The sequence below is a fragment of the Mustelus asterias genome, chromosome 13, assembly GCF_964213995.1.
Source record: "Mustelus asterias chromosome 13, sMusAst1.hap1.1, whole genome shotgun sequence".
Taxonomy (NCBI): domain Eukaryota; kingdom Metazoa; phylum Chordata; class Chondrichthyes; order Carcharhiniformes; family Triakidae; genus Mustelus; species Mustelus asterias.
This window is the reverse complement of record NC_135813.1, coordinates 23,634,387-23,658,244: the sequence shown is the minus strand read 5'-3', so window position 1 is coordinate 23,658,244 and position 23,858 is coordinate 23,634,387. Positions and strand designations below refer to the sequence as shown.

Sequence of the window (23,858 nt, the reverse complement as noted above, 5' to 3'; positions counted from 1 at the left end):
CACTTTGGTGCAGGATAAGGCACTGGTAGCTCAGTTTTCGATGAGAATAAGTTTATTCAGGGCACAGAAGGAGACAGTGACAAGGAAAACAGCTCAACGCTGAAAAGGATGCTGAAATGGTGTACAATTTAGTATATACTAAGACAATGATCAAGAATGGAGTGAAGTCAATGGTCAGAGGTCTGGAGTTAATGATAGTGGCTGAAGTCACAGGCTCTAGTTTTTCAATGTTTTGTAACTTTTCATTCAAGACCAGTTGTTACATAGTGTAGTGTGGCTGCAATGGTGTACTGCACTCACTAAGGTTTCCCTAGCAACATCTTCTAAAACACTGGTACTTCCCCCACCCAGAAGGACAAGGGCAGCACATGCACTGGGAACAACATGATCTTCAAAATCCCCTTCAAGTCACACATCATTCGAAATAGAACATATTACTGCACCTTTATTGTTGCTGGGTCAAAATACCTAACTGCATTGTGAAGGTACTTTCACCATACAGACTGCAGCAAATCAAGAATCTGGTCCATCACCACCTTGTCAAAGGAATTGGATTGGACAATAAATACCAGCTCTGCCCACATTTGAAAATGAATAATTTTTAAAATCCTTTGCAGCTTTGAAATGTATGTCAGTGCAAAGTTTTGATGGCATTTAAAACCATCTGTAACTGTAACATGAGCAACTCATTTCACAGTGAATTCATCATAGAATGTCAAAGATAATTGTGCACTGATTGATTCTCTCTTCCTCCTCCTCCACCACCCCCTTCAATAAATTGTAGCCATGCAAATGGATATGGGCCTGCAATTTCTGCCTCAGCAATTGTAATGAGATAATTTTTCCCACACACTTAAATGGGAGGAAACTCAAAGATACAAATAATTTTGCTGGGAAGTTTTTTTTGTTTAAAACTCTCAAGTTTTATCAACACAAAATGAAAATTTCCTTAAATTTGATTTCTTCCATTTTATACAACATTTTTTCAAATATCAGTACCAAGAAAATTTGCTCTACCCATGATTAAATCTTTAACCAGTTTTCTTTGTTGTTCAAATGAAAAATTGAGATGAAATATTTCATAGCACATCTCATAAGATTGAGGCACAAAACGTCACAGAATTGTGTTTGCCTTTTCACTAAAAATGCACATATATTTTAAATTAAAACATTTTTTTATTAAAGGAGACCAGCAGATGCTGAATTTTTGAAACAGTAAAATGGCATATTATTTGAAAAATACAGCATTAGCCAAAGACCATTATTGACACGGGAAAAATATGTATCTTTGAAAAACTGGATGAAACAATTTAGAGTAATTAATCAAACACTTAAATTGTACGTCTGTGCTCAAGAAATTCAGCTATCCACAAACTATGAAGTTCAAAAAAGTACTTTGCATACGTCAGTGCTTTCTTGAAGTTTGGCAATTGTTCTGTACTGCATTTTAACAACATACACAAATCACAAAGTCAAAAAATCCACCAGCAGCAGAAAAGCTCATTAAAAAGACATGATTACATAAACTACAAAAGCATTTGGGAATACATGTTTAAATCAGTTTATGATGATAAGGGTATGGACAACTTCGTATTTAAAAACTAAATAGTTTCCATTAAAAAAAAGAGTTCAATTTTTCCTCCAGAACTCCATACTAGCATTATTTCCTTCTGAACGGTGGCCTGTATTTTTTAACAAATACACAGATTTTTGGTGCAGAGAAAATGTTCTTTAAATGAAGATCCAAACCGGGTACAACTTCACACTAGAAATAAAAAGCTTTGTATGTTAAAAATTTATCTTTACCAGCTACATCACTTTTTAAAATTCTTTTGATAATCTTGCATTTGATTTCTCCCTTTGTTCCTCTTGCACTGGCAGCCATTGTACAGGTATTAGCCTCCAAAATGAGTTAAGTGGGGACATTACACATAGCACCATTAAAAGCAAGCTCATTCAATATCGATATGCAATCAAGCTTCCAACAGGGATAGGAATAAGGAGCAGGGTCCTCCCCAAATGATTTTTTTCTGCTTTCCTATTCCAAGGATGCAGAGACAAACTGTGCCATCCTTACCATTATCTCCCAATTCAGCACAGACCTGGAATAGAATTTATGACCTTCCTGCTGTTTGGCTCAGAATCACACTATGAAGTGTATTATTTTTCAGATAGGAGGGTCATGCACAGTTTCATTCCAAATTATTTGTCCTTTCCATCCAACTTACTTAGCTAATATCACATTGTCAGATTTATTTTTCTTTCATGGCATGAGTGCCACTGGCTAGGCCAGCATTTATTGTCCATTCCAAATAGCCCTTAAGAAGGTGGTGGATAAGCCATCTTCTTGAACTGCTGCAGTCCACCTAGTGTAAGTACACCATAATGCTGTTCCAAAGGTAGTTCCTAAATTTTGATCCAACAATGCTTAAGGAATGGACGGCTGTGTGGCTTGAAGGGGAACATGCAGGTGATGGTGTTCCCATACATCTGCTGCCCTTGATCTTCGAGGTGATAGAGGTCGCAAGTTTGGAGTGTGCTGCTGAAGGAGCCTTGGTGAGTTGCTTGCAGTGCATCTTGTAGATGATACACACTGCTGTCACTTGTGTCAATGGTGGAGGGAATTAATTTTTAAGGTGGTGGATGGGGTGCAAGTGCAAAATAATTAGTAAATATTGAAATGCAAGCTCATATCCAAGGGTATGTCTAACCACATGGACTGCAGCATTAAAAAAGCTCCCACCATCTTAAGGCAATTAGGGATAGACAATAAATCCTGCCAGCGATGCTCACATCCCATGAATGAATTAGGAAAAATGTTTTATTTACATAAAATCATGGGAAAAAAACACTTCATCTCTACATAAGTAAATGCAACATTCAGACTGTCAAAAGAATTCACTTTGTACATTTTTTGCTTGTTAAAAGTTAGACGTCCAGGACTTTTCTGTTTTTCCTTCCTTTATACACACACTACAAATAGTTTAAGAAATGAAAGTTACTTTCCACAAATCTGTTTAAAACAAACTTTGAAAAGGGTAATATAATAATCCTATCTGGATAGGGAGGGGCTTTAATCTTCATATAGACTGGGCAAATCAAATCAGCAAATGTCAATTTCTAGAACAATATGTCGAGGTACCAGCTAGGGAACAGGTTATTTTAGATCTAGTATTTGGAATGAGAAAGGTTTCACCGGTAATCTTGTAGTAAAGGAACTCTGGATAGTGATCATATTACGATAAATTTCACATTAAATAGAGTGGTGTGATTAAATCTGAAACTAGAGTTCTAAAGTTATGAAGGGTGGATTGGCTAAGATAGATTGGGAAATTAGATTAAAGATATCAGGGCAGATAGCAGTGGCACATATGTAAAAGAAATAACTTAAAATTCTCAATATACGTTCCCTTGAGGAAGAACATTTATTTTGGAAAAACAATACGAGTGGTTAATTAAAGAAATTAAAGATAACACTAGTTAAAAGAAGAGACTTAGAATGCTGCCAAAAAGAGTACTAACCTGAGAAATTAGTGTTCTTTAAAAATCAGTGTATTTTAAAAATCAACAAAAGATGATCAAAAAATTAAGAGAGGGAGAAAATAGAATGAGTATAAACCAGCAAGAAATTTAAAAATAGATAAGAGCTTTTACAAATAGCGAATGTAAATGTGGGTCCTTTTGAGATAGAGACAAGATAAGTAATAAATAGGGAATAAGGAAATGGCAGTGATGTTAAACAATTTTTTAATGTTGTCTTCACAAAGGAAGGGCAGACTGTAAATTGTGGGGAAGCTAGGGTCCAAAGAGTGTGAAGAGTTTAAAAGTAACCAATTCTACTAAGTACCAGAGAAATTAATGGGACCTGAAGTTGACAAATCAATGGACCAGATTACCTACACCCTAGTGGTAGGGAAAATGTGAAAATCTATCAAGAACATGGTATCAAGAACTTAGAAAAAAAGCACAATATAATTAGGCAGAGTCAACAAAGCTTATTAAAAGAGAACTGTGTTCGACAAATTAATTAAGAGTTTTTGAGGGCAGAGCTAGGAGGATAGATCAGGGGAGACCAGTAGATGTGGTAACTTGACTTTTCAGAAGATATTCAATAAGGTGCCACACAAGAAGTTGTTACACAAGATTAGGGCTGATGGGATTGGAGTAACATATTAGCATGCACTGCAGTTCAGTTAATGAAACATAGAAATAAATTAATCACTTTCAGTTTGGTGGGCTGTTACTAGCGAAATGCCATGTGGATCAGCTTTTGGTCCTCAGCAATTTACAATCTGTCTCAAATTACTTAAGTGTAATATATTCAAGTTTGGTGACAATACAGAAGGTATAGAGAGTAAGTAGAGAGAATATGCTGTGAGGAGGACCTGTAGAGGTTGCAAAAGGTTACTGATCAGTTAAATGCTTGGACAAGGTGGCCATTGATGAAATAATTGCATGGGCAAGTGTGAAATTATCCATATTGCTAGAAAGAATGGAAACCTGATTTTTTTTAAAAGGCAAGAGACAAGTAAATGTTGGTGTTCAGAAGAATTTGGGGGTCCTTGTATTCACATCACAGAAAATTAACATGCAGGTACAGCAGTTTGAAGGCAAATGATAACAATGAGATTGAAATATAAGCGTAAGGATGTCGTGTTGTGATAAGGATTTCATGAGCTCACCCCTGAATATTATACAGTTTTTGGTGTCTTTACTCAAGGAAGAACATACTTGCCTTAGAAGGGATGGAATAAAGGTTCATGAGGTTGAGTCCTAAGATCACAAGGCTGTCCTGTGAGTACAATGGACCTATATTCTCTTGAGTTTAGAAGAATGAGAGGTGATCTCATTGAAACATTGATTAATGGGCTTGACAGGTTAGATGTCAAGAGGTTGTTTCGTCTGCCGGAAAGTCTAAAAATCAAATGTCATAGACTAGATAAGGGATGGGCCATTTCAAACTGAAATCTCTTCACTTTGGGGGTTGTGAGTCTTTCGTGTTCTCAACTTCAGAAGGCGATGGGTGCTCAATGAGTATATTTGAGGTTGAAATCGATAGATTTTGGGCACTAGAGCAGGAGGCTAGAGTCGATATACAAGTTCAGCTGCAATCTCACAGAGAACACAGAGAAGGTTTGATGGGCTGTACGGTCTACTCCTGTATGTATTTTATATGTTCTTATTCGTAAGCATGGAGTCAGCTTGTGTGTGTCAACTGTTGTCAGCCAACTTTATTACTCCGATGTCAGGAAGACTTTTCAATAAAATCTCCAGTAGCTCAACGCCGGCAAGACTGAACGCCAGCCGTTTAGTGTCCAGAAGCAAACCTCTTTTAAGCAACGTGCCATTGTTCTAAACTGGAACAAGCACAATGCCCAAATTTGAGTGTCAAGCTGATCAAAAAATTCCAAAGCCACAGGGATATAAACACTCTCCCAATGAACATAAGGCCAACTTATTGTTTTCCATTTCCTTTAACAGCAGATTGATTTCTGCAAATAGGCAACTTGACATATTCAGTTTAATTTAAAATACAAAACTACACTGAAAAAAACTTTATGAACAGATTGCTATATCCCCGAATATACACCACTGCAGTAAGTTTATCAACTTAAAATGTGTTTAGTTTCAAAATAATTATTTCTTATCCAATGTCATTCCAATTCTTTAGCCAATTCAAAGAAATCTAACCCTACAATAAGGCATTTTTAAAATATAGGATAGCGATCTTGAAATAAAGTGAAAGGGTAAGATTTGTACATGGCCTGGATCTCGATTCATAGTAGAAACAGAGACTAGATTTGAATCTACAGCATATGTATTTTAAAAAGAACTATGGAATTTGCTTGACGCTCCAATGCCACTGTGCTGGTGTCACCCTTAATCTTCGAGATTCCCGAGAGACTTACGTAAGTTTTACAGATCACAAAAAGATCTGGAGGAGTCAATGCACCGTGCACCCGACACGGAAATGCTCCACTTAAACGCAAGCTATAAATATTCTGCGCAAAGGCAGCGAAGGTATTTTGCAGTGCTGCATATTCTAAACTTAATGCAATTTTGCAGAACTGAAGGAAAATATCAGTTCTATGTGGAAGATCGCTTACAAATAATAATGCATGGCTGAATTGGACAGCTCTCACAATTCAGAACAAGACGGACCGGTTTTGCAATGCATAATTAAATATTCTGCATAGCAACACAAGCGAATTTATAGAATTCCAATTGGCACCTCGTTACTGCCTTAAATCGTGTAGGAAATGTGGTCGAATTTTGTACATGGTTGCTTTTATACACTTCCATTTATTTCACGAGAGTAATAATTGTAAGTAAATTTGGGTCAAGGACAATGCGACAAACCGGAATTCGCACAAAAAGAACAAAAAAAACGATTTCAAATTTGAAACGATTAGGGTGAATCTGTAATATTTGCTTAACAATTGCGAAGGAAATCTGAATTCTTCATCAGAAGACGCCGTATTATATCAAGTGTTCATGTCGAACAATGATGCACCTTCAGCCACTAGCCTGCCAAATAGTGGACCCCAGCAAAACCCAGGACGGAAATCACTTCTGCTAACTTCCAGGTTGATTACATGATTGAAAAAAGACATTAAATACCCAAGAGCCGGTCATTACAGAAGGGGAATATCCAACCTGGTACGAAATGTAATCAGATTGTTCCGCGGAGGAGGAATGCCCGATCGTAATTTTTTTCTCTCTCATACACCAACAGCAGTATAATGCCAGAATAAAACAAAGATTTGTGCGCTTTTTCTTCGTGAGGTGACACAAATCGGCACCAGAGGCGGAAGTAACCAGTGGTGAAAGTAACCAGTGGTATTACAATCAGTGAAGCTGAGATATTTTTCACAGTAACATGATACATTTCACGCTTCAGACAAATAAACGAAAAAAAGGGCTCGGGAGTCCGTGCATTTATATCCGAAGAGGGTAAATAAAAACACTTAAGCACCTTGCATAACGCCACAGATTTATTTATTCTTCAATGTCAATACGTTTTCACTGAATAAATTCATTACAAAACAAAGCCACACGTTAAGCTGCAGCACTTCCTTTTACCAAAAAAAACCCCACAACATCATTTCCAACCTTCAGCTAAAAGCGGCGAGCATCTTTATGGAGCCACTTTCCATGTCAGAGGTCATCAGTTGCTAATGTCAAACACACAAAGCAGTGGATCCCTTGGACACAATTATTTTAATAACCTGACCACAAAGTACATGAGCAAAAGAAAAGCTCCGAGCCAATTCCGAGCTGCTGCCTAATTACCACCAAGTTTCCCCGCTAAAACTCACATCCTTTCCCCCACATCACATCGTTCAAATCGAAGTTATTTTTAAATTTCTATTTAAAATATTTCTGACACAGAACAAAACCCATGTCCCATATGGAGCAATATCTAGCAGGAAGGAGGGCTGGCCGCATCTGCGCATGCCCGGGGGGGCCCGGGGACAGGGGCTCACTATTTGGCACCGCACCGGATGGAACCTGGATCCGACTCTACCACGCGCGAGAGAGAAAATCCGCGGTGTGAGAGAAAAAAAATCAAGGTGAAACTCACCCAAATGGAATCGGCGACCGCGGCCGGCAGTTTCACGGCTGTACATTCATTCACTCTGCCGACAGATGAGGAAAATCAGAGGCCATGGAGAGAGGAGTGTGAGTGAAGTGACCGAGTGCAGGATGGGGGGGGGAAAGCCAGCCCTCTCTCTCTCTCTCAGCGCCCGCACCAACCGCCGCTCACGTGGCGCCGCACCGCCACCTCTCATTGGCCCGCGCCGTCCCGCTCCATGGAGACGGGGCCTCCTCCACAGCGGAGCCCGGAGCAGCCCTACTCCAGCAGAGCCGAACTCGCCGGCACAAGTGAGTAATCGGCCGGGCCGGGGGAAAAAGATTCAGAAGCGAAGGGGAACGGGTAAAGTAGCCAGGCCGCCGAGGTGGGAGAAGAAAACTCAAGATGATGGGGGAGAAGCAGTGAAATTGAGTGAAGACCATGATGGGACACCCTGGTAGTCATGATGTGGAGATGCCGTGATACACCCTGGTAGCCAGGCTTGTTGTCACGGAGGCAAAACCCGACAGCAAAGCAGCCGGACAAGTGCCCTTGTTCGAATTGAGCAGTGGACCGACTTCTGACAACAAAAACAGCTTCGTAGACCTTGGCGGGAGGAATAGCAGCGGTGTGGGTTTTGGGGAATACGATTTAGGGGAGGAATGTGAAAAATATTTCATCACTTCAGATGGAAAAAGGAAATTAGTTAAATGCTAAACGAGGAAATTATTTAAATTGCCACAGGGAAGCTATTGGCTGTATTTACATTGAAATTAACGTTAACTTTCAGCCTGTCCCTAAAAGCAGTGAATGGTAGAAGGCCAAGTCTGCTTATGTGCTTCGGTTGAGTTAGGTTGTTTGGGTGTGTTTCTCAGACTTCCTACTGCGTTAGGGCCACATGAGCCCCGAGTCCCTGGAGGTTTGCGTCTTTTTATTTGTTTTTATCACTATTGCAGTATTGGTGGATTAATCATTTAAAATTAGACACCCAGTAACTTAAGATGTATGCAAACTAATAAAAGCATACATTTTAAGCTATTTATGTAGTTCCCAAATGGAATATTATCACACTAATAGTTTTCTGTTAGGGATAGGAAAGGTATTCAAGAGCAGGAAAAGTATTTTAATCAAAACCTTTTGAGTAATCTATTTTGCGACTGAGCTACACATGCCACAAAATCTACTGTCGTGTCCTGCATGTCTGTCTTGTACGGGGCTCACACATCCACTATTTACTTAGTGTCTACTCATCTAAGATGATAGAATCATAGAATTCTTACAGTGCAGAAGGAGGCCATTTGGCCCATTGAGTCTGCACCAATAACAATCCTACCCATGTCCCACACTTGTAACCTCATGCATTTGCCCTGCTAATCCCCCTGACATGAAGGGACAATTTAGGTTGGCCAATCAGCCTAACCCGCGCATCTTTGGACTATGAGAGGAAACCGGAGCACCCACACAGACACGGGGAGAACGTGCAAACTCCACACAGTCACCCAAGGCCGGAATTGAACCTGGGTCTCTGGTGCCATGAAGCAGCAATGCTAACCACTGTATCACCCATATGTAGTTGGTCTGCAACCATTCTGTAATGTCTGTCATCCAACTTTGTCTAGGTTGATCCCTCTTTCTGCTGCCCTTCACTTTGCCCTCAAGGAGAGATCTCTGTACTTTTCAGCTCTAATCAAATAGTCAAAATACTGATATTTTCTTTTCTGGATGTCACTTTTAAGAGTTCTTTTCACACTTGCTATTTTATGCACCTCTTCATTAGTCTTACGGTCTGTATTCAGAATTTTTAGTGCAATTCTTAGCATCCACATTTCAAAGACCTCTACTTTCTTCTGCAGATCTTTAGTTATTGTCCAGGTTTCTGGGGCATATAGGAAATTGGATAAAATGTAGCATCTTATGAGTTTGCTCCTTGTTACAAGCCTAAGTGTTCTTGTTAGCACATCTTTCAACTTCACAAAATTATTTCTGGTTATCTCTATCCTTCTTCTAATTCTGGCCTTGCATCTATCGTTTTGTTATCATTTGTCCTAAATAGACAAACTTATCTACTTGTTCCAGTGGATCAAGGACAATCAATGACTTTAATATGAGTTCGAAGTCTTGGGGTAAAAGGGCTAAAAAAAACCACATCTCCTAGAATGGATTTATTTAAGAGTGCTGTGGAAGACTTGGGAGGTGATTTGAGAGGCACTAACAATCATTCTGAGATTATTTTGGATACTAGGAAGTTAGCATTATAGTGAACATAGCTAATGATGTCCTTGTGTTCAAAAATGTGACAAAACATACAAATCCCATTAGTCTTTATTAATGGAGTTAATCATCAGGTGTAAACAAGAATCATCTGTGCATTAACAAACTATTGATCAGTAATCAAAATTGATTGAAAGGGTAGGTCCTATCTGACCAGCCATCTTAATTGAAGAAATGGCGATCTGAATGGATCATGGTGTACCTTGACATTCAGAAGGCTTTTCATAAAGTTTCACTGTAAAAACGAATTAAATTTAATGTTGTAAGAATACACAGTAAACACTAGGAACTGATAAATAAACTGGTTGAGAGTTTGAAACAATGTTCACTCATTGGAGGAATTATGTCAAGGTGAGGGAAGTAAGTGCTGAGTGAGGTATCTCAGGGCTCTGTGTTGAAACAACTATTGGTCCTAATTTTCATAAATGAACTGTGTTCAGTCAGCCAATACAAAGTTAAAAATTGTAGATGCTGACTGTTTTGGAGGACTAGTTCAGAAATTACAGAACGAGTTAGACAAAATATTCATTTGCATCAAATATGGATAACATTAGCATACCTGATGAGAAAACCAAAGCATGTGCATGAAATGAGATAAGGTTTGGAACTTTAAATCTCAATATTTAGGAACAATGGCAGGTGAAATTTAATACAGATAAATGTAAAGTGCGTAAGAAGAAAACACATAACGTCAATATTCCATATTAGGGAAATAATTATGAAGCTGAATGAGACCTAGTTTCTTTGTAGATTCAATAATAAGTCTGGCCAATCAGCACAGTGCAGCAAAAATTATAAACCCATACAATCTTGAATTACAAAACAATCGAAAACAACATGATAGCAATTAGACAAAATTGTGATAAAATCTTATGATGCTATGGTCAGGCTGTACCTTGAATATAGTATCCAATTCTCGTCGCCAAGAAACAAGGCATTCAAGTGCTGAAGTCATGATTCTAACCCTCAAGATCAGGAGTCTGGATTATGAATAAAAACTGAAAAACATGAATTTTTCAATTTAGAAAGGAATGGTCTCAGAGGTGATATTATGGAGTTATAATGGAAAATGGTAATCCAGAAGATTACTTGAAATAAAATTTGTGGGACTAAAATGAAAAAAACATGAAGATAAGAGGCAGTAAGAAAAAGTAAAAAGAAAGTTTGGTTTGATTCATTACTGTCTCACATATTAACATACCATGAAAAGTATTGTTTCTTGCATACTATACAGGCAAAGCTTTGTATCCATAGGGAAGGAAAAGAGAGTGTGCAGAATGCAGTGTTACAGTCCTAGCTAGAGTGTAGAGAAAGATCAGCTTAATGCGAGGTAGCTCCATTCAGAAGTCTGATGGCAGCAGGGGAGAAGCTGTTCTTGAGTCGGTTGGTACGTGTCCTCGGACTTTTGTACCTTTTTCCTGACAGAAGAAGGTGGAAGAGAGTATGTTCGGGGTGCGTGGGGTCCTTGATTATGCCGGCTGCTTTTCTGAGGCAGCAGGAAGTCAATGGATGGGAGGCTGGTTTGCATAATGGACTGGGCTTCGCTCATGACCCTTTGTAGTTCCTTGCAGTCTTGGGCAGAGCAGGAGCCATACCAAACTGTGATACCAACCAGAAAGAATGCTTTCTATGGTGCATCTGTAAATGTTGGTGAGAATCATACCGGACATGCCAGATTTCCTTAGCCTCCTGAGAAAATAGAGGCATTGGTGGGCTTTCTTAACTATAGCGTCGGTGTGGAGGGACCATGACATGTTGGTGATCTGGACACCTAGAAACATGAAGCTCTCGACCATTCCCACTTCGTCCCCATTCATGTAGTCAGAGGCATGTCCTTCACTATGGCTTTCTGAAGTTGATGACTATCCTTCGTTTTGTTGACATGGAAGGAGAGTTTGTCATCGCACCAGTTCACCAGATTCTCTATCACTTTCCTGTACTCTGTCTCATCATTGTTTGAGATCTGACCCACTACGGTGGTGTCATTGGCAAACTTGAAAATTGAGATGGAGGGGTATTTGCCCACACAGTCATAGGTGTATAAGGAGTATAGTAAGGGGCTGAGGACACAGTCTTGTGGGGCACCAGTGTTGAGGATGATCATGGAGGAGCTGTTGTTGTTTATCCTTACTGATTGCGGTCTAGGTTAGGAAGTCTAGGATCCAGTTGCAAGGGGAGGAGCCGAGCCCCAGGCCACAGAGTTTGGAGATAAGTTTTGTAGGAATAATGGTGTTAAAGGCTGAGCTGCAGTCAATAAATAGGAGTCTGACATAGGTGTCTTTGTTATCTAGGTGTTCCAGGGTTGAGTGTAGGGCCAGGGAGATGGCGTCTGCTACTACAGGCGAACTGTAGTGGATCCAGGCAATCTGGGAGGCCGGAATTGATTCGTACCATGACTAATCTTTCAAAGCACTTCATAATGATGGATGTCAGAGCCACTGGACAATAGTCGTTAAGGCACGCTGCCTGACTTTTCTTTGGTACCGGGATGACGGTCATCTTCTTGAAGCAGCTAGGGACTTCAGATTGGTATGAAGAGAGATTAAAGATGTTTGCGAATACCCTCGCCAGCTGATCCGTGCAGGATCTGAGTACTCATTGTACCCCATCTGGGCTAGTCGCTTTCTGTGAGTTGACTTTCGAGAAGGCTGCGCTGATGTCTGCGATGGTGACCTCAGATATAGGTTCTTCCATGGTGTAGGGCGTGCACTCGCGGATCTCTTGCTCAAAACAGGCATAGAATGCATTGAGCTCATCGGGGAGTGGTGCATTGGTGTCAGCGATTTTACATGCCTTCATCTTGTAGCCTGTTATGTTTTGCAGATCTTTCCAAAGATGATGGCAATCCGTGTGGCTAGCCTGGGACTCTAGCTTGGTCCGCTAGTGTCTTTTGGCATCTTTAATGGATCTCCATAGATCATATCTGGATTTCTTATCGGTCAGGGTTGCCTAACTTGGATGCCTCAGATCTGGACTTCAGCAAGCAGTGGATATCCCTGTTCATCCTTGGTTTCCAGTTGGGAAACACACGGATGAACAGGGATATCCACTGGACACATGGTCCTCTACACACTTACTAATGAAGTCAGTTACTGTCGTGGCACATGCATTCAGGTTGGTCGCTGAGTTTTTAGATATTGACCAGTCTACTGACTCAAAGCAGTCCCGTAGGAGATCATCTGATTGCTCAGACCAACATTGCACGACTTTCTTTGACAGATTCTCCCGTTTCATTTTTTGCTTGTTAGCCGGGAGCAGTGGTCTGATTTGCTAAAGTGTGGGTAGGCATGTTTGATATTTGTGTAGCAGTTGTCTAGGTATTTGGGCCTCTGGTGGAACAGGAGACGTGGTCAGAATCTCTTGAGCTTGACCTGATTGAATTCCTCGGCCACGATGAACAAGGCCTTGGGATGTTTCGTCTCAAGGCTACTTGAGGTGTTGTGCATTTCATCCAGCGTGGTCTTCACGTTCGCATGGGTGGGATGTAAACTGCTGTCAGGCTAACTGAGGTGAACTCTCGCGGAAGGTAGTAGGGGCAGCATTTTAGCATCAGTTATTCTAGGTCTAGGGAGCAGAAACTCGCCAGTGTTGCTAAAAGTTGTTTAAAATCTCCAATAATTAAAATCTGAAGGACTGAGGCTCCACACTTGCAAAAGTAAATCTTCAGTGCCAGTGACATTTGACAGTAATTGAGACTTATTGTCTGTTAAAATTGACTTGCATTTGAATAGACAAACTAAAGATTTTCTGGCATGTTCAGTGAGTATGCACTGCAAATTCTCATAAGTGTTTTAATGCCAAATCCTTTGGTGAGATAAAGGTGTAAAAGCAAAGCTTGTGGAGAAGCAGGGTAAATTGGACAGCAACTTCCTGATTTCCAATTTTAACTGCACATGTGCAGGCATGGTAAGTTGCTCTTGAATTTACACTATAATAAGAGTGAGCAATGATTATCGGAAGACTCGGGCCATTATCTTTGACCACAAAGAACTGATGGAGAACAGACATTAGATGATTACTGGAGATCTGACAGCTTAGATTGTATTTTATAGTTTTTGCTAGGCAACTTGCAAATACCACAAGTTGGTATGTGGTTACCTGCACAATTCGCTATAACCTACGAGTGCATTATTACCAACTTCCTGACTACATATGAATATATATATATATACATCCCACCTAATAATAGTTCCAGTTGTTGCAGATGTGGAGCTTCGGCGGTAACTACTTGTCTTTCATCAATCCAGGCAGTAAAAACACATCCTCAAACATGACCTTGGGTTACCCCTTCTAGCAGTTTTCTCAGACCTCCGTATTTCCTTGTCAGGCAAATTGTTTAAAACATTAAGACATTTGCTAAGTTTTACAATTGAAATACACTTTCAGTTTTTTATTTTCTTTATTTTCTTCTTCCTTTCAATGCAAAAGTACTAGTCATACATAAGGATTGGTGAAACAATAACATGGGTACTATGCATCTCTACCCCTGCTGCTTACAGACTGACTGCAAATCTTGAGACCAATGCATCATATCCTGTTGAGGTAGTAATGATGGATAGCAGTTTAAGATAAAGGTGCATGTTGTCATATCGCAACATATATCAACAATTGTGATATAATCCTTTCAACACAGATTTCTCTAATATTTTGAATTTAAGTATATTTTTACCATAAAATGTCCTTTAGGGCTTTGTCCAATTTCTGATCAACAAATTATGTTGTAGAAATGCTCCTGTGAAATTTGGAAACTCAACTAAATCTCATGACAATCTAGTGGAAGTATCAGAATGAATCATGATCAGTTATTGTAATGAAACTAGAACAATGTTTATTTAAAAAAACTGTTCTTGGGATGTTAGCATCGCTGGCAAGACCAGCATTTCTTCACCTTGAGTTCTCTGCCCAAAGGGTAGACTGGAGCCAGGTCCCAAATCCACCATAGCCAGTATGGAGATCGAACCCCATGCTGTTGGCATCAATCTAATCCACACTTGTACAAGTGTATGTTCCAATTTCTTTTCATCACATGGCTGAGCAGGAATCTCTCTTGATTTTACCACCTGCCACTGGCGTATGTTGGAAGAATTTACAAGTTGATAACTTGTTTGGCCACGTTATTAATGTATTTTCCATGGCCATCAAGTCCTGGGGCAGGACTTGAACCTGGAACTTCTCATTCAGAGGCAGGATGTTATGCACTGCATTACAAAACTTGACCTCCTCCCAGCATTTATTGTCCATCCCTAATTGCTCTTGAGGAGATGGCAGTGAGCAGCCTATGACTCAGTGGCATGCTACACGGTTTCAGAAGGTAGGTAAACATAGAAAACAGAAGGAGGCCACTTGTCCTTTCAAGCTTGCTCTGCGATTCATTATGTTCGTGGCTGATCATCCAACTCAATCACCTGATCCCGTCTCTTTTCCCCCCCCCCGCCTTTCTTTATCCTTTGATCACCTTCAATATCTAACTGCTTCTTGAAAACATACAATGTTTTGGCTCAACTACGTCCTGTAGTAGGGAATTCTACAGGCTGACCACTCTCTGGGTGAAGACATTTCTCCTCATCTCTGTCCTAAACTGGTCTACCCTGTATCCTCAAACTGTGACCCTGGTTCTGGACACCCCCACCATTGGGAACATTCTTCTTGTATCTACCATGACTAGTCCTGTTAAATTTTAATAGGATTCCATGAGATCCCTCCTCATTCTTCTGAATGCTAGCAATACAATCCCAATCTACTCAATCTCTGCTCATACGTCAGTCTAGCCATCCCAGAAATCAGTCTGAAAGAGCTTTTCTGCACTCCCTCCAGAGCAAGAAAGTTCTATCTTAGATAAGGGAGATCAAAACTGCACACAGTATTCCAGGTGTGACCTCACCAAGGCCCTGTACAATTGCAGCAAGACATCCCTGCTCCTGCACTTGAATCCTTTCATTATGAAGGCCACAATACCATTTGGCTTTTTTACTGTCTGCTGCACCTGCATGCTTATCTTCAGTAACTGGTGTACGGAGACACCCAGGTCTCTTTGCACATTCCCTTCTCCTAATTTATGGCCATTCAGATAGTAAACTGCCTTCCTGTTTTTGCTACCAAAGTGATTACCTCACAGTTTTCCAAATTGTACTGCATCTGCCATTCATTTGTCCACTCACTCAACTTGGCCAAATCACACTGAAGGATTTCTTCATCCTCCTCACAGCTCATCCTTCCACCCAACTTTGTGTAATCTGGAAATATTACATTTAGTTCCCTCATCTAAATCATTAATATATGTAGTGAATAGCTGGGGTCCCAGCATTGATCCCTGCAATGACACACTTGTCACTGTCTACCATTTGGAAAAAGAGCAGTTTTTTCCTACTCTTTGTTCCCTGTCTGCCAACCAGTTTTCTATCCATGTCAATACACTACCCCCAATCCCATGTGCTTTAACTTTACACACTAATCTCTTCCATGGTACTTTGTTGAAAATCTTTTGAAAGTCCAAATAAACCACATCCACTGGTTCCCCCTCACCAACTGCACTAGTTACATCCTCAAAGAATTCCAGTAGATTTGTCAAGCATGATTTCCCTTTTATAAATCCATGCTGCCTCTGTCTGATCCTACCACTGTTTTGTAAGTATTTGGATTCCAGAATTTTTCCCACTGCCAACATCAGGCTTACTGGTCTATATTATCTTGTTTTCTCTCTATCTCCCTTTTTAAATAGTGGGGTTCCATTAGTTACCCTCCAATCTACAGGAGGTGTTCCAGAGTCTATAGAATCTTGGACTATGACCACCAATGCATCCACTATTTCTCGGGCCACTTCCTTAAGTACTTTGGGATGTGGATTATCAGGCCCTGTAATTTATCGGCCTTCAGTCACATCAGTTCCCCCAACACCATTTCTCTACCAATACTGATATCCTTCAGTTCCTCCCTCTCACTATACCCTGGGTTCCCCAACATTTCTGATATCTTATTTGTGTCCTCCTTTGTGAAGACAGAACCAAAGTATGTATTCAGTTTGTCAGCCATTTGTTCCCCATTATAAATGTCCTGTTTCTGATTGTAAGGGACATTCATTTGTCGTCTTCAATCTTTTTCTCTTCACATACCTATGGAAACTTATACAGTCAGTTTTTATGTTCCATGCAAGCTTACTCTCTTGCTTTATTTTCCCCTTGTGAATCACTTGGTTTTCATTTGCTGAATTCTAAACTACTCCCAATCCTTAGGTCTGTTGTTTTTCTTGGCCAATTTGTATGACTGTCCCTTGGATTTAATACTATCTCTAATTTGCCTTGTAAACCATGTTTTGGCCACTTTTCCAGTTTTACATCTGCGCCAGACAGGAATAAACACCCATGCACTCCTTGAATCTTTGCCATTGCCTATCCACCATAATCCCTTTAAGTAGCATTTCCCAATCTATCATGGCCAACTCACGCCTCATCTAATCGTAGTTTCCTTTATTAAGATTCAGGTCCCTAGTCTCCGAATCAACGATATCACTCTCCATCTTGATGAAAAATTCTACTGTGTTAAGGTTGCTCATCCCCATGAGGTCTCCTACAACTAGATTGCCAATTATTCCTTTTTCAATACAATACCTATTCTAGAATGGCCTGCCCCCTCGGTCCCCCAACATATTAGTCCAGAAAACCATCCTGTATACACTCCAGTAGTTCCTTCTCTACAGTATTTGATTTGTCCAATCTATATGCAGATTAAAATTACCCATAATTACAGATGTTGCTTTACCATATGCATCTCTAATTTCCTGTTTAATGTCATTCTCAACATCACCATTACAGTTTGCATCTATATACAACCCCTACTAATGTTTTTTGCTCCTTGGTATTTCTTAGCTCTACCAATATAGATTTCACATTGTCAAAGTTAACAATACTAAATACCCTTGGATGTTCAGTTCCCATCCCTGGTCACCCTGCAGCCATGTCTCCGTAATTTTGACTATTATTATATCTGCATGATTAATTTATCAACCTTTTTGCAAATGCTCTACGCATTAAGGCACAAAGCCTTTAGGCTCGTCTTTTTAACATTACTGGTCCCTTTCCCACTATTTTTGACCGAGGCCCTGTTTGAATCTGCCCCATAGTTTCTCTACCTATCAACTTTCTTAATCCCCTTTCTGTCTTTGGTTTTTGTCATTGATTCCATCTCCTCTGACAACTTGCATAGGTTCCCATCGTCCTGCCATTTTAGTTTAAACCCTCCCCAACCACTCTTGCAAATACTCCCTCGAGAACATCAATCCCAGTCCTACCTAGCTGTAACCTGTCCAGTTGGTACTGGTCCCAATGCCCCAGGAATCTGAACCCCTCCCCCTCACAGATCTCTTCAGCCACATATTCATCCGATATATCCAGCTATATTTCTATTCTGACTACCAAGTGGCACTTGTGTAATCCTGAGATCACCACCTTTGAGGTCCGACTTCTCAACTTTCTTTCTAACTCCCTATATTCTGCTTTTAGGATCTCATCTCTTTTTAAAACATATGCCATTGGTACCGATATGTACCACGACCACTGTATGTTCACCCTCCCACTCCAGAATGTTCTGTAACCACTCCAAGACATCCTTGGTCCTTGTACCAGGGAGGCAACATACCATCCTGGAGTCTTGTTTGCGACCACAGAAATGCCTGTCTATTCCCCTTGTAATTGAATCCCCTATAACTTGTATTCTGCACTTTTACTCCTCCCCTCTGCAGCAGAACCAACTGTGCAAATTTGGCCGTTGCTGCTTTCCCCTGAGAGGTCATTCCCCTCAACAGTATCCAAGGTGGTATATCTGTTTTTCAAGGGAATGACCACTGAAGATTCCTGCACTGCCTGCCTCACCCTCTTGCTCTGCCTGGTGGTCACCAATTCCCTTCCTGCCTGGGGAATATTAGCCTGCAGTATGACCACCTCTCTATAAATGCTATCCACGATACTCTCCGCCTCGCATATGTTCCAATGCCCCAGCTGCCACACTAGCCCTGAAACCCGGGCTTCCAGGAGCTGCAGCTGGAGACACTTCCTGCACACATGCTGGCCCTGGGCATTGGAAAGTGTTCCCGGCCTCCCACATGAGGAGCACACCTGGCTTGGAGCTCTCCAGTCATGACTTACCCCTTTACATTAAACCTTTGGAAGATGCTTGATATCAGATTATATCCTATTCTCTTTTGCCCTTCTTTCCTGGCCCTTGTTACTGAATATACCCTTACAAACTAGAAACCACAAAAAAAGACCTGTCAAACTATAAATGATAAAAGTATTAAATACTTACCCTACCTTACCCACTACTTAACAATCAGCTCTCTCCCTTGTGCCCTCTACTACTGCAGCAGGACAAGACTACTCTCTGAAGATTTAAAAGTTAGAAAGTGAGGAGAAAAAGCAAAAGGCACCTCTTTCCCTTCTGCACCAAATTCCCATTCGGCTCCAAATTCCTGACACCCACACTCACTCTGGCTGTTTCTCACTCCGGAGGGGTGTCCTCTCCCACTATTCATGTGCAACACTCAATGTGAGTTTGCTTTTAAGCCCCTTTCTTAAATACCACTGAGGTAACAGTCAACCACATTTTGACTGGCTTCTGGCAGGTCCCTAATGGAAACATACGTCACTGTGATACTCTAAGCATTCAAAGGAAACAAACTTCCTTTTATACTGAAACACCGTGGATTTTGTTTACTGGTGGCTGTGTGTGGATTATATGCTGATATTTTCCCACACATTTTGTTGCAAAAATGCATCACTTTGCAGATAAACCTTGGAACATTCTCTCAGTTCCCAGTTGATGCAACAGCAATTTTTAGGAACATGGATTTTCTAGAATGTATTTTCTTACAATATATAGGTAGAAATGTTATTTTCATAGTTGTCGATATCATTGAAGTTTTTTTGTTTCACCAAATTTCCCCCCTTCTAAAGGTTGGTTGCCTACGTTTCCATCGATGCTGGTTGCTCTACTGTACCTTGCTGACCAGTCATTATTCACTTGAGTTTTGACATGGACTGTTAACAGATAATTCACCTGGCAGGGGTAAATGGGTAGAGTGAGGATGGTATCAGACCAGGACCTGCAATACCCATACAAATGCACTTCAGGCAGATATTGGTTAGGAATGGAACAGAATTAGCTGTAACTCCAAAACACAGAGTTAGATTGTGGTATCCCTATAGCTATTCAGCTGAGATCAGCTAACCTACGCTGGAGATTGAAACTGTCATCTTCCTGGTTTGTCTGGCTCCGCTACATATTGACTAAATTTGCTCAAAAGCTCCCCTGGAGTCAAGCTGACTTTTTCTAATGGCACATCTTTCATGTGGAAGAATTATTATGGGTGTGGTCTTCTGTGATTTATGGCTGAGAACTTGAAATCAGAATTTTTAAAATTGAAACCACGTGCTGGAGTTGACATTCCTTACCTGGAAAATACCCACTGCATCTGCTAGAAGTGTTGATGAGTTATGCGAGTTCATGGATTGGTCTGCCATATTGTTAGTGACTGTTCTGCACACTTGGTTAGCTCAGATGGCTGGTGAGTGATGCCAACCGTGGGGGTTCAATTCCTGTACCAGCTGAGGTTATTCATGAAGGCCAGCCTTCTCAACCTTGCCCCTTGGCTGAGGTGTGGTGATCCTCATGTTAAAGTCACCACCAGTCAGCCATCTCCCTGAAAGGGAAGAGCAGGCTATAGTCATCTGAGACTATGGCGACTTTATCTTTTACTATATGAATCTCCTTAGTATACCAAATTTTCTAGTTTTCTAGTTTCTAAATTGCACAAGAGATCATTGATTGTGGTTTATAGCACATCCCTAATCAGGTTACAAGATTGCTAGGCATTGCATCCTCTGCAAAAAGAAAATATTCATGAGATGTGAGCTTCACTAGCAAAGCCAGAATGTATTGCCCACCCCTAATTGTCCTTGAGAATGTGGTGAGCCATCTTCTTGAACCATTACATTCCATGTGGTGCAGGTATACCCACTGCTATTAAGGAGGGAGTTCCAGGATTTTGACCTAGCGATGATGAAGGAACACTGATAAGTTCAAGATCAGGATGTTTGTCACTTCGAGGGAAACTTGCAGGTGGTGGTGTTCCCATGCATCTTGCTGTCTTAGTTCTTCTAGTTGTTCTAATTACCAAATAGAGCACTATATTAAGCTTGTAATGCATTCTTTTTCATTTATTCCCATTCTGTTTTGAGTTTGAAGGATATAATGTGAACAGTTCCGTATTCATTTAAAATATGTTTACTTAAGTAGAATATTAAAGAAGGCTTCTTTTGTTTTGGAGTTTGTTGCAAATGATGAACTGTGTTGAGTTGTAACCCCAATGGGGGAAAAGCACAATTGTGCCAAGTGGACTGATCAGTCAGCAATTTTACCATTTGTGGAGAAACTCCTCACGGCACAGGCACATTGTGGTGGCTCTAAGAGGGATGCATGAGTTAATTAATGGAGAGAAAATTTAAGAAATGCCACACGGAAAGTAAAATTACTAAAAATGAGCCTCAAAATTGTGTGTGTGTGAAATGATGAAATTTTGTGAACTGTTGCAGGAAACAATGCTGGTGTCAAGGAAGAATTTTTTTCTTAATATTTAGTATTCTAGAAGCAGAAGGCTATTGGCCTTGATCTCACAGTTGCAGTTGCACGAGCAAAAGCCAACATGTTATTGCTGAGCACAATGAAGGTTACCTTTTGTAGCTTTCTTAAGCAGAAAATGGTTGTTTTCTGAAGCTGTATAAGAGAGCACTAACAACACATTAAGAATAGGTAAGTCTTTCAGAGATGTCCCCTATGATTATTATTCTAGTCAACATTTGGATGTCATCAACATAATATTTAAAGTGCGGTATCTAATTTATTTATTTATCAGAATATCTCCTAAAAACATGATTTGAATGCATGGCAAATTCCCATGGCAAAAGTTGCTCAACCTTTTGAAATTCCAATAAATCTTGTAAGATTATGTGAAATGTTGACAATTTCCACAACACACCATTGACAAAAGCAAACCCAGCCCTGTTGACCCTGCGAAGTCCTCCTTACTAACATTCTTATTAAAATTGGAAGAGCTGTCTCACAGACTAATTAAGCAACATACTGACAAAGTTGTACTCTCAGAATCGTACCTTACTGACAATGTCGCAACGCCACCATCACCATCCCAGTAGAGGTGATGGCACAGTGGTATACAGTCGGAAGGGAATTGCCCAGGAAGTCCTCAGCATTGACTCAAGATGCCATGCAGTCTCATGGTACCAGGTCAGACATGGGCAAGGAAACCTGCTGATTACCACGTACCATCCCCCCTCAGTTGATGAATCAGTACTCCTCCATGTTGAACGCCACTTGGAGACAGCAGTGAAGTTGGCAAGGGTACAGAATGTATTCTGGGTGGGGGAACTTCAATGTCCATCATCAAAAGTGCCTCGGTAGTACTACCATAGACCGAGTTGGCTGGGTTCTAAAGAACATAACTGCTACACTGGGTTTGTGGCAGGTGATGATGGAACCAATTAGAGGGCAAAACACATTTGACCTCATCCTCACTAACTTGCCTACCACAGCTGTGTCTGTCCATGACATAATCTGTATGAATGATCACCACACAGTCTTTTTAGGGAACATGTCCAGTCTTCACATTGAGGACATGTTGTATGGCATTACCACCATGCTGAATAAGATAGACTTCGATAAAAACTAGCAACTTAAGACTGGGCATCCGTGAAATGCTGTGGGTCATCAGCAGCAACAGCATAATACTCAATTACAATATGTAACCTCATGCCCTGGCATATCCCCATTCTATCACTTGTCACCAAACCATGGGAGCAACCTTGGTTCAATGAAGAGTGCAGGAAGGCGTGCCAAGAACACCAAGCATACCTAAAAATGAGGTGACAGCCTGGTGAAGCTACAACACAGGAGTACTTGTGTGCCAAACAGCTTAAGCAGCAAAGCTAAGCGATCCCACAAACAAGGGATCATACCTAAGCTCTGCAGGCCTGCCACATCCAACTGTGAATGGTGATGTACAATTAATCAACTCACTGGAGGAGGAGGCACCACAAATATCTCCATTCTCAATGATGGAGAAGCCCAGCATATGAGTGCAAAAGATAAGGCTGAAGCATTTGCAATAATCTTCAGCCAGAAGTACCGAGTGGCTGATCCATCTTGGCCTCCTCCAGAGGTCCCCAACACCTTAAGATGTCAGTCTTCCAATTTGATTCACTCGATATGATGTCAAGAAATGGCGAAGGGCACTGAATGCATTAAAGGCTATGGGCCCTGACAATATTTCGGCAATAGCACTGAAGATGTGCTCCAGAACTTGCTGCACCCCTTGTCAAGCTGTTCCAGTACAACTACAACACTGGCATATATCTGGCAACGTGGAAAATTGCTCAGGTATGTCCTGTACACAAGAAACAGGACGCATTCAATCCAACCAGTTACTGCCCCATCAGTCTGCTCTTGATCATCAGTAAAGTGATGGAAGATGTCATTAACAGTGCTATTAAGCAGCACTTAGTCAGCAATAACCCGCTCACTGAAGCTCAGTTTGGGTTCTGCCAATGTCACTCAGCTCCTGACCTCATTACAGCCTTAGTTCAAACATGGACAAAAAAGCTGAATGCCAGACGTGAGACGAGTGTGACATGAAGACAGCATTTGACCAAGTATAGCATGAAGGAGCCCTAACAAAACTGGAATGAATGGGAATTGGGGGAAACCCTCTACTGGTTGGAGTCATACCTGGCATAAAGGAAGATTGTTGTGGTTGTTGGAGATCAATCACTGCAGTTCCAGGACATGGAGCTCCTCAGGGTAGTGTCCTACATTCAACCATTTCGCCTCCTTCATCAAAATGTCAGAAATGGGGATGTTTGCTGATGACTGCAAAATGTTCACCATTTGTGACCCCTCCTGAAGTATTGAAGTAGTCTATGTTCAAATACAATAATACCTGGACAATATC

General features: G+C 40.8%; 1 protein-coding gene across 34 annotated transcripts in view; it reads right to left on the bottom strand.

The window, feature by feature from the left end:
• The window catches only part of strbp (spermatid perinuclear RNA binding protein), a 187,711-nt gene extending 166,434 nt beyond the window's left edge, over nt 1-21,277 (bottom strand). For 22 of the 34 annotated variants that reach the window (XR_013499347.1, XM_078226541.1, XM_078226557.1 and 19 more), the window contains exon 1: nt 7,586-21,276. The gene's annotated coding sequence lies outside the window, so the exon portion shown is untranslated. Of the gene's footprint in view, nt 1-7,113; nt 7,332-7,585 lie in introns of those variants that run through there. The other 12 variants (XM_078226530.1, XM_078226525.1, XM_078226535.1 and 9 more) reach the window with 3 other exon arrangements.
• Between the last annotated feature and the right edge of the window lie 2,581 nt (nt 21,278-23,858).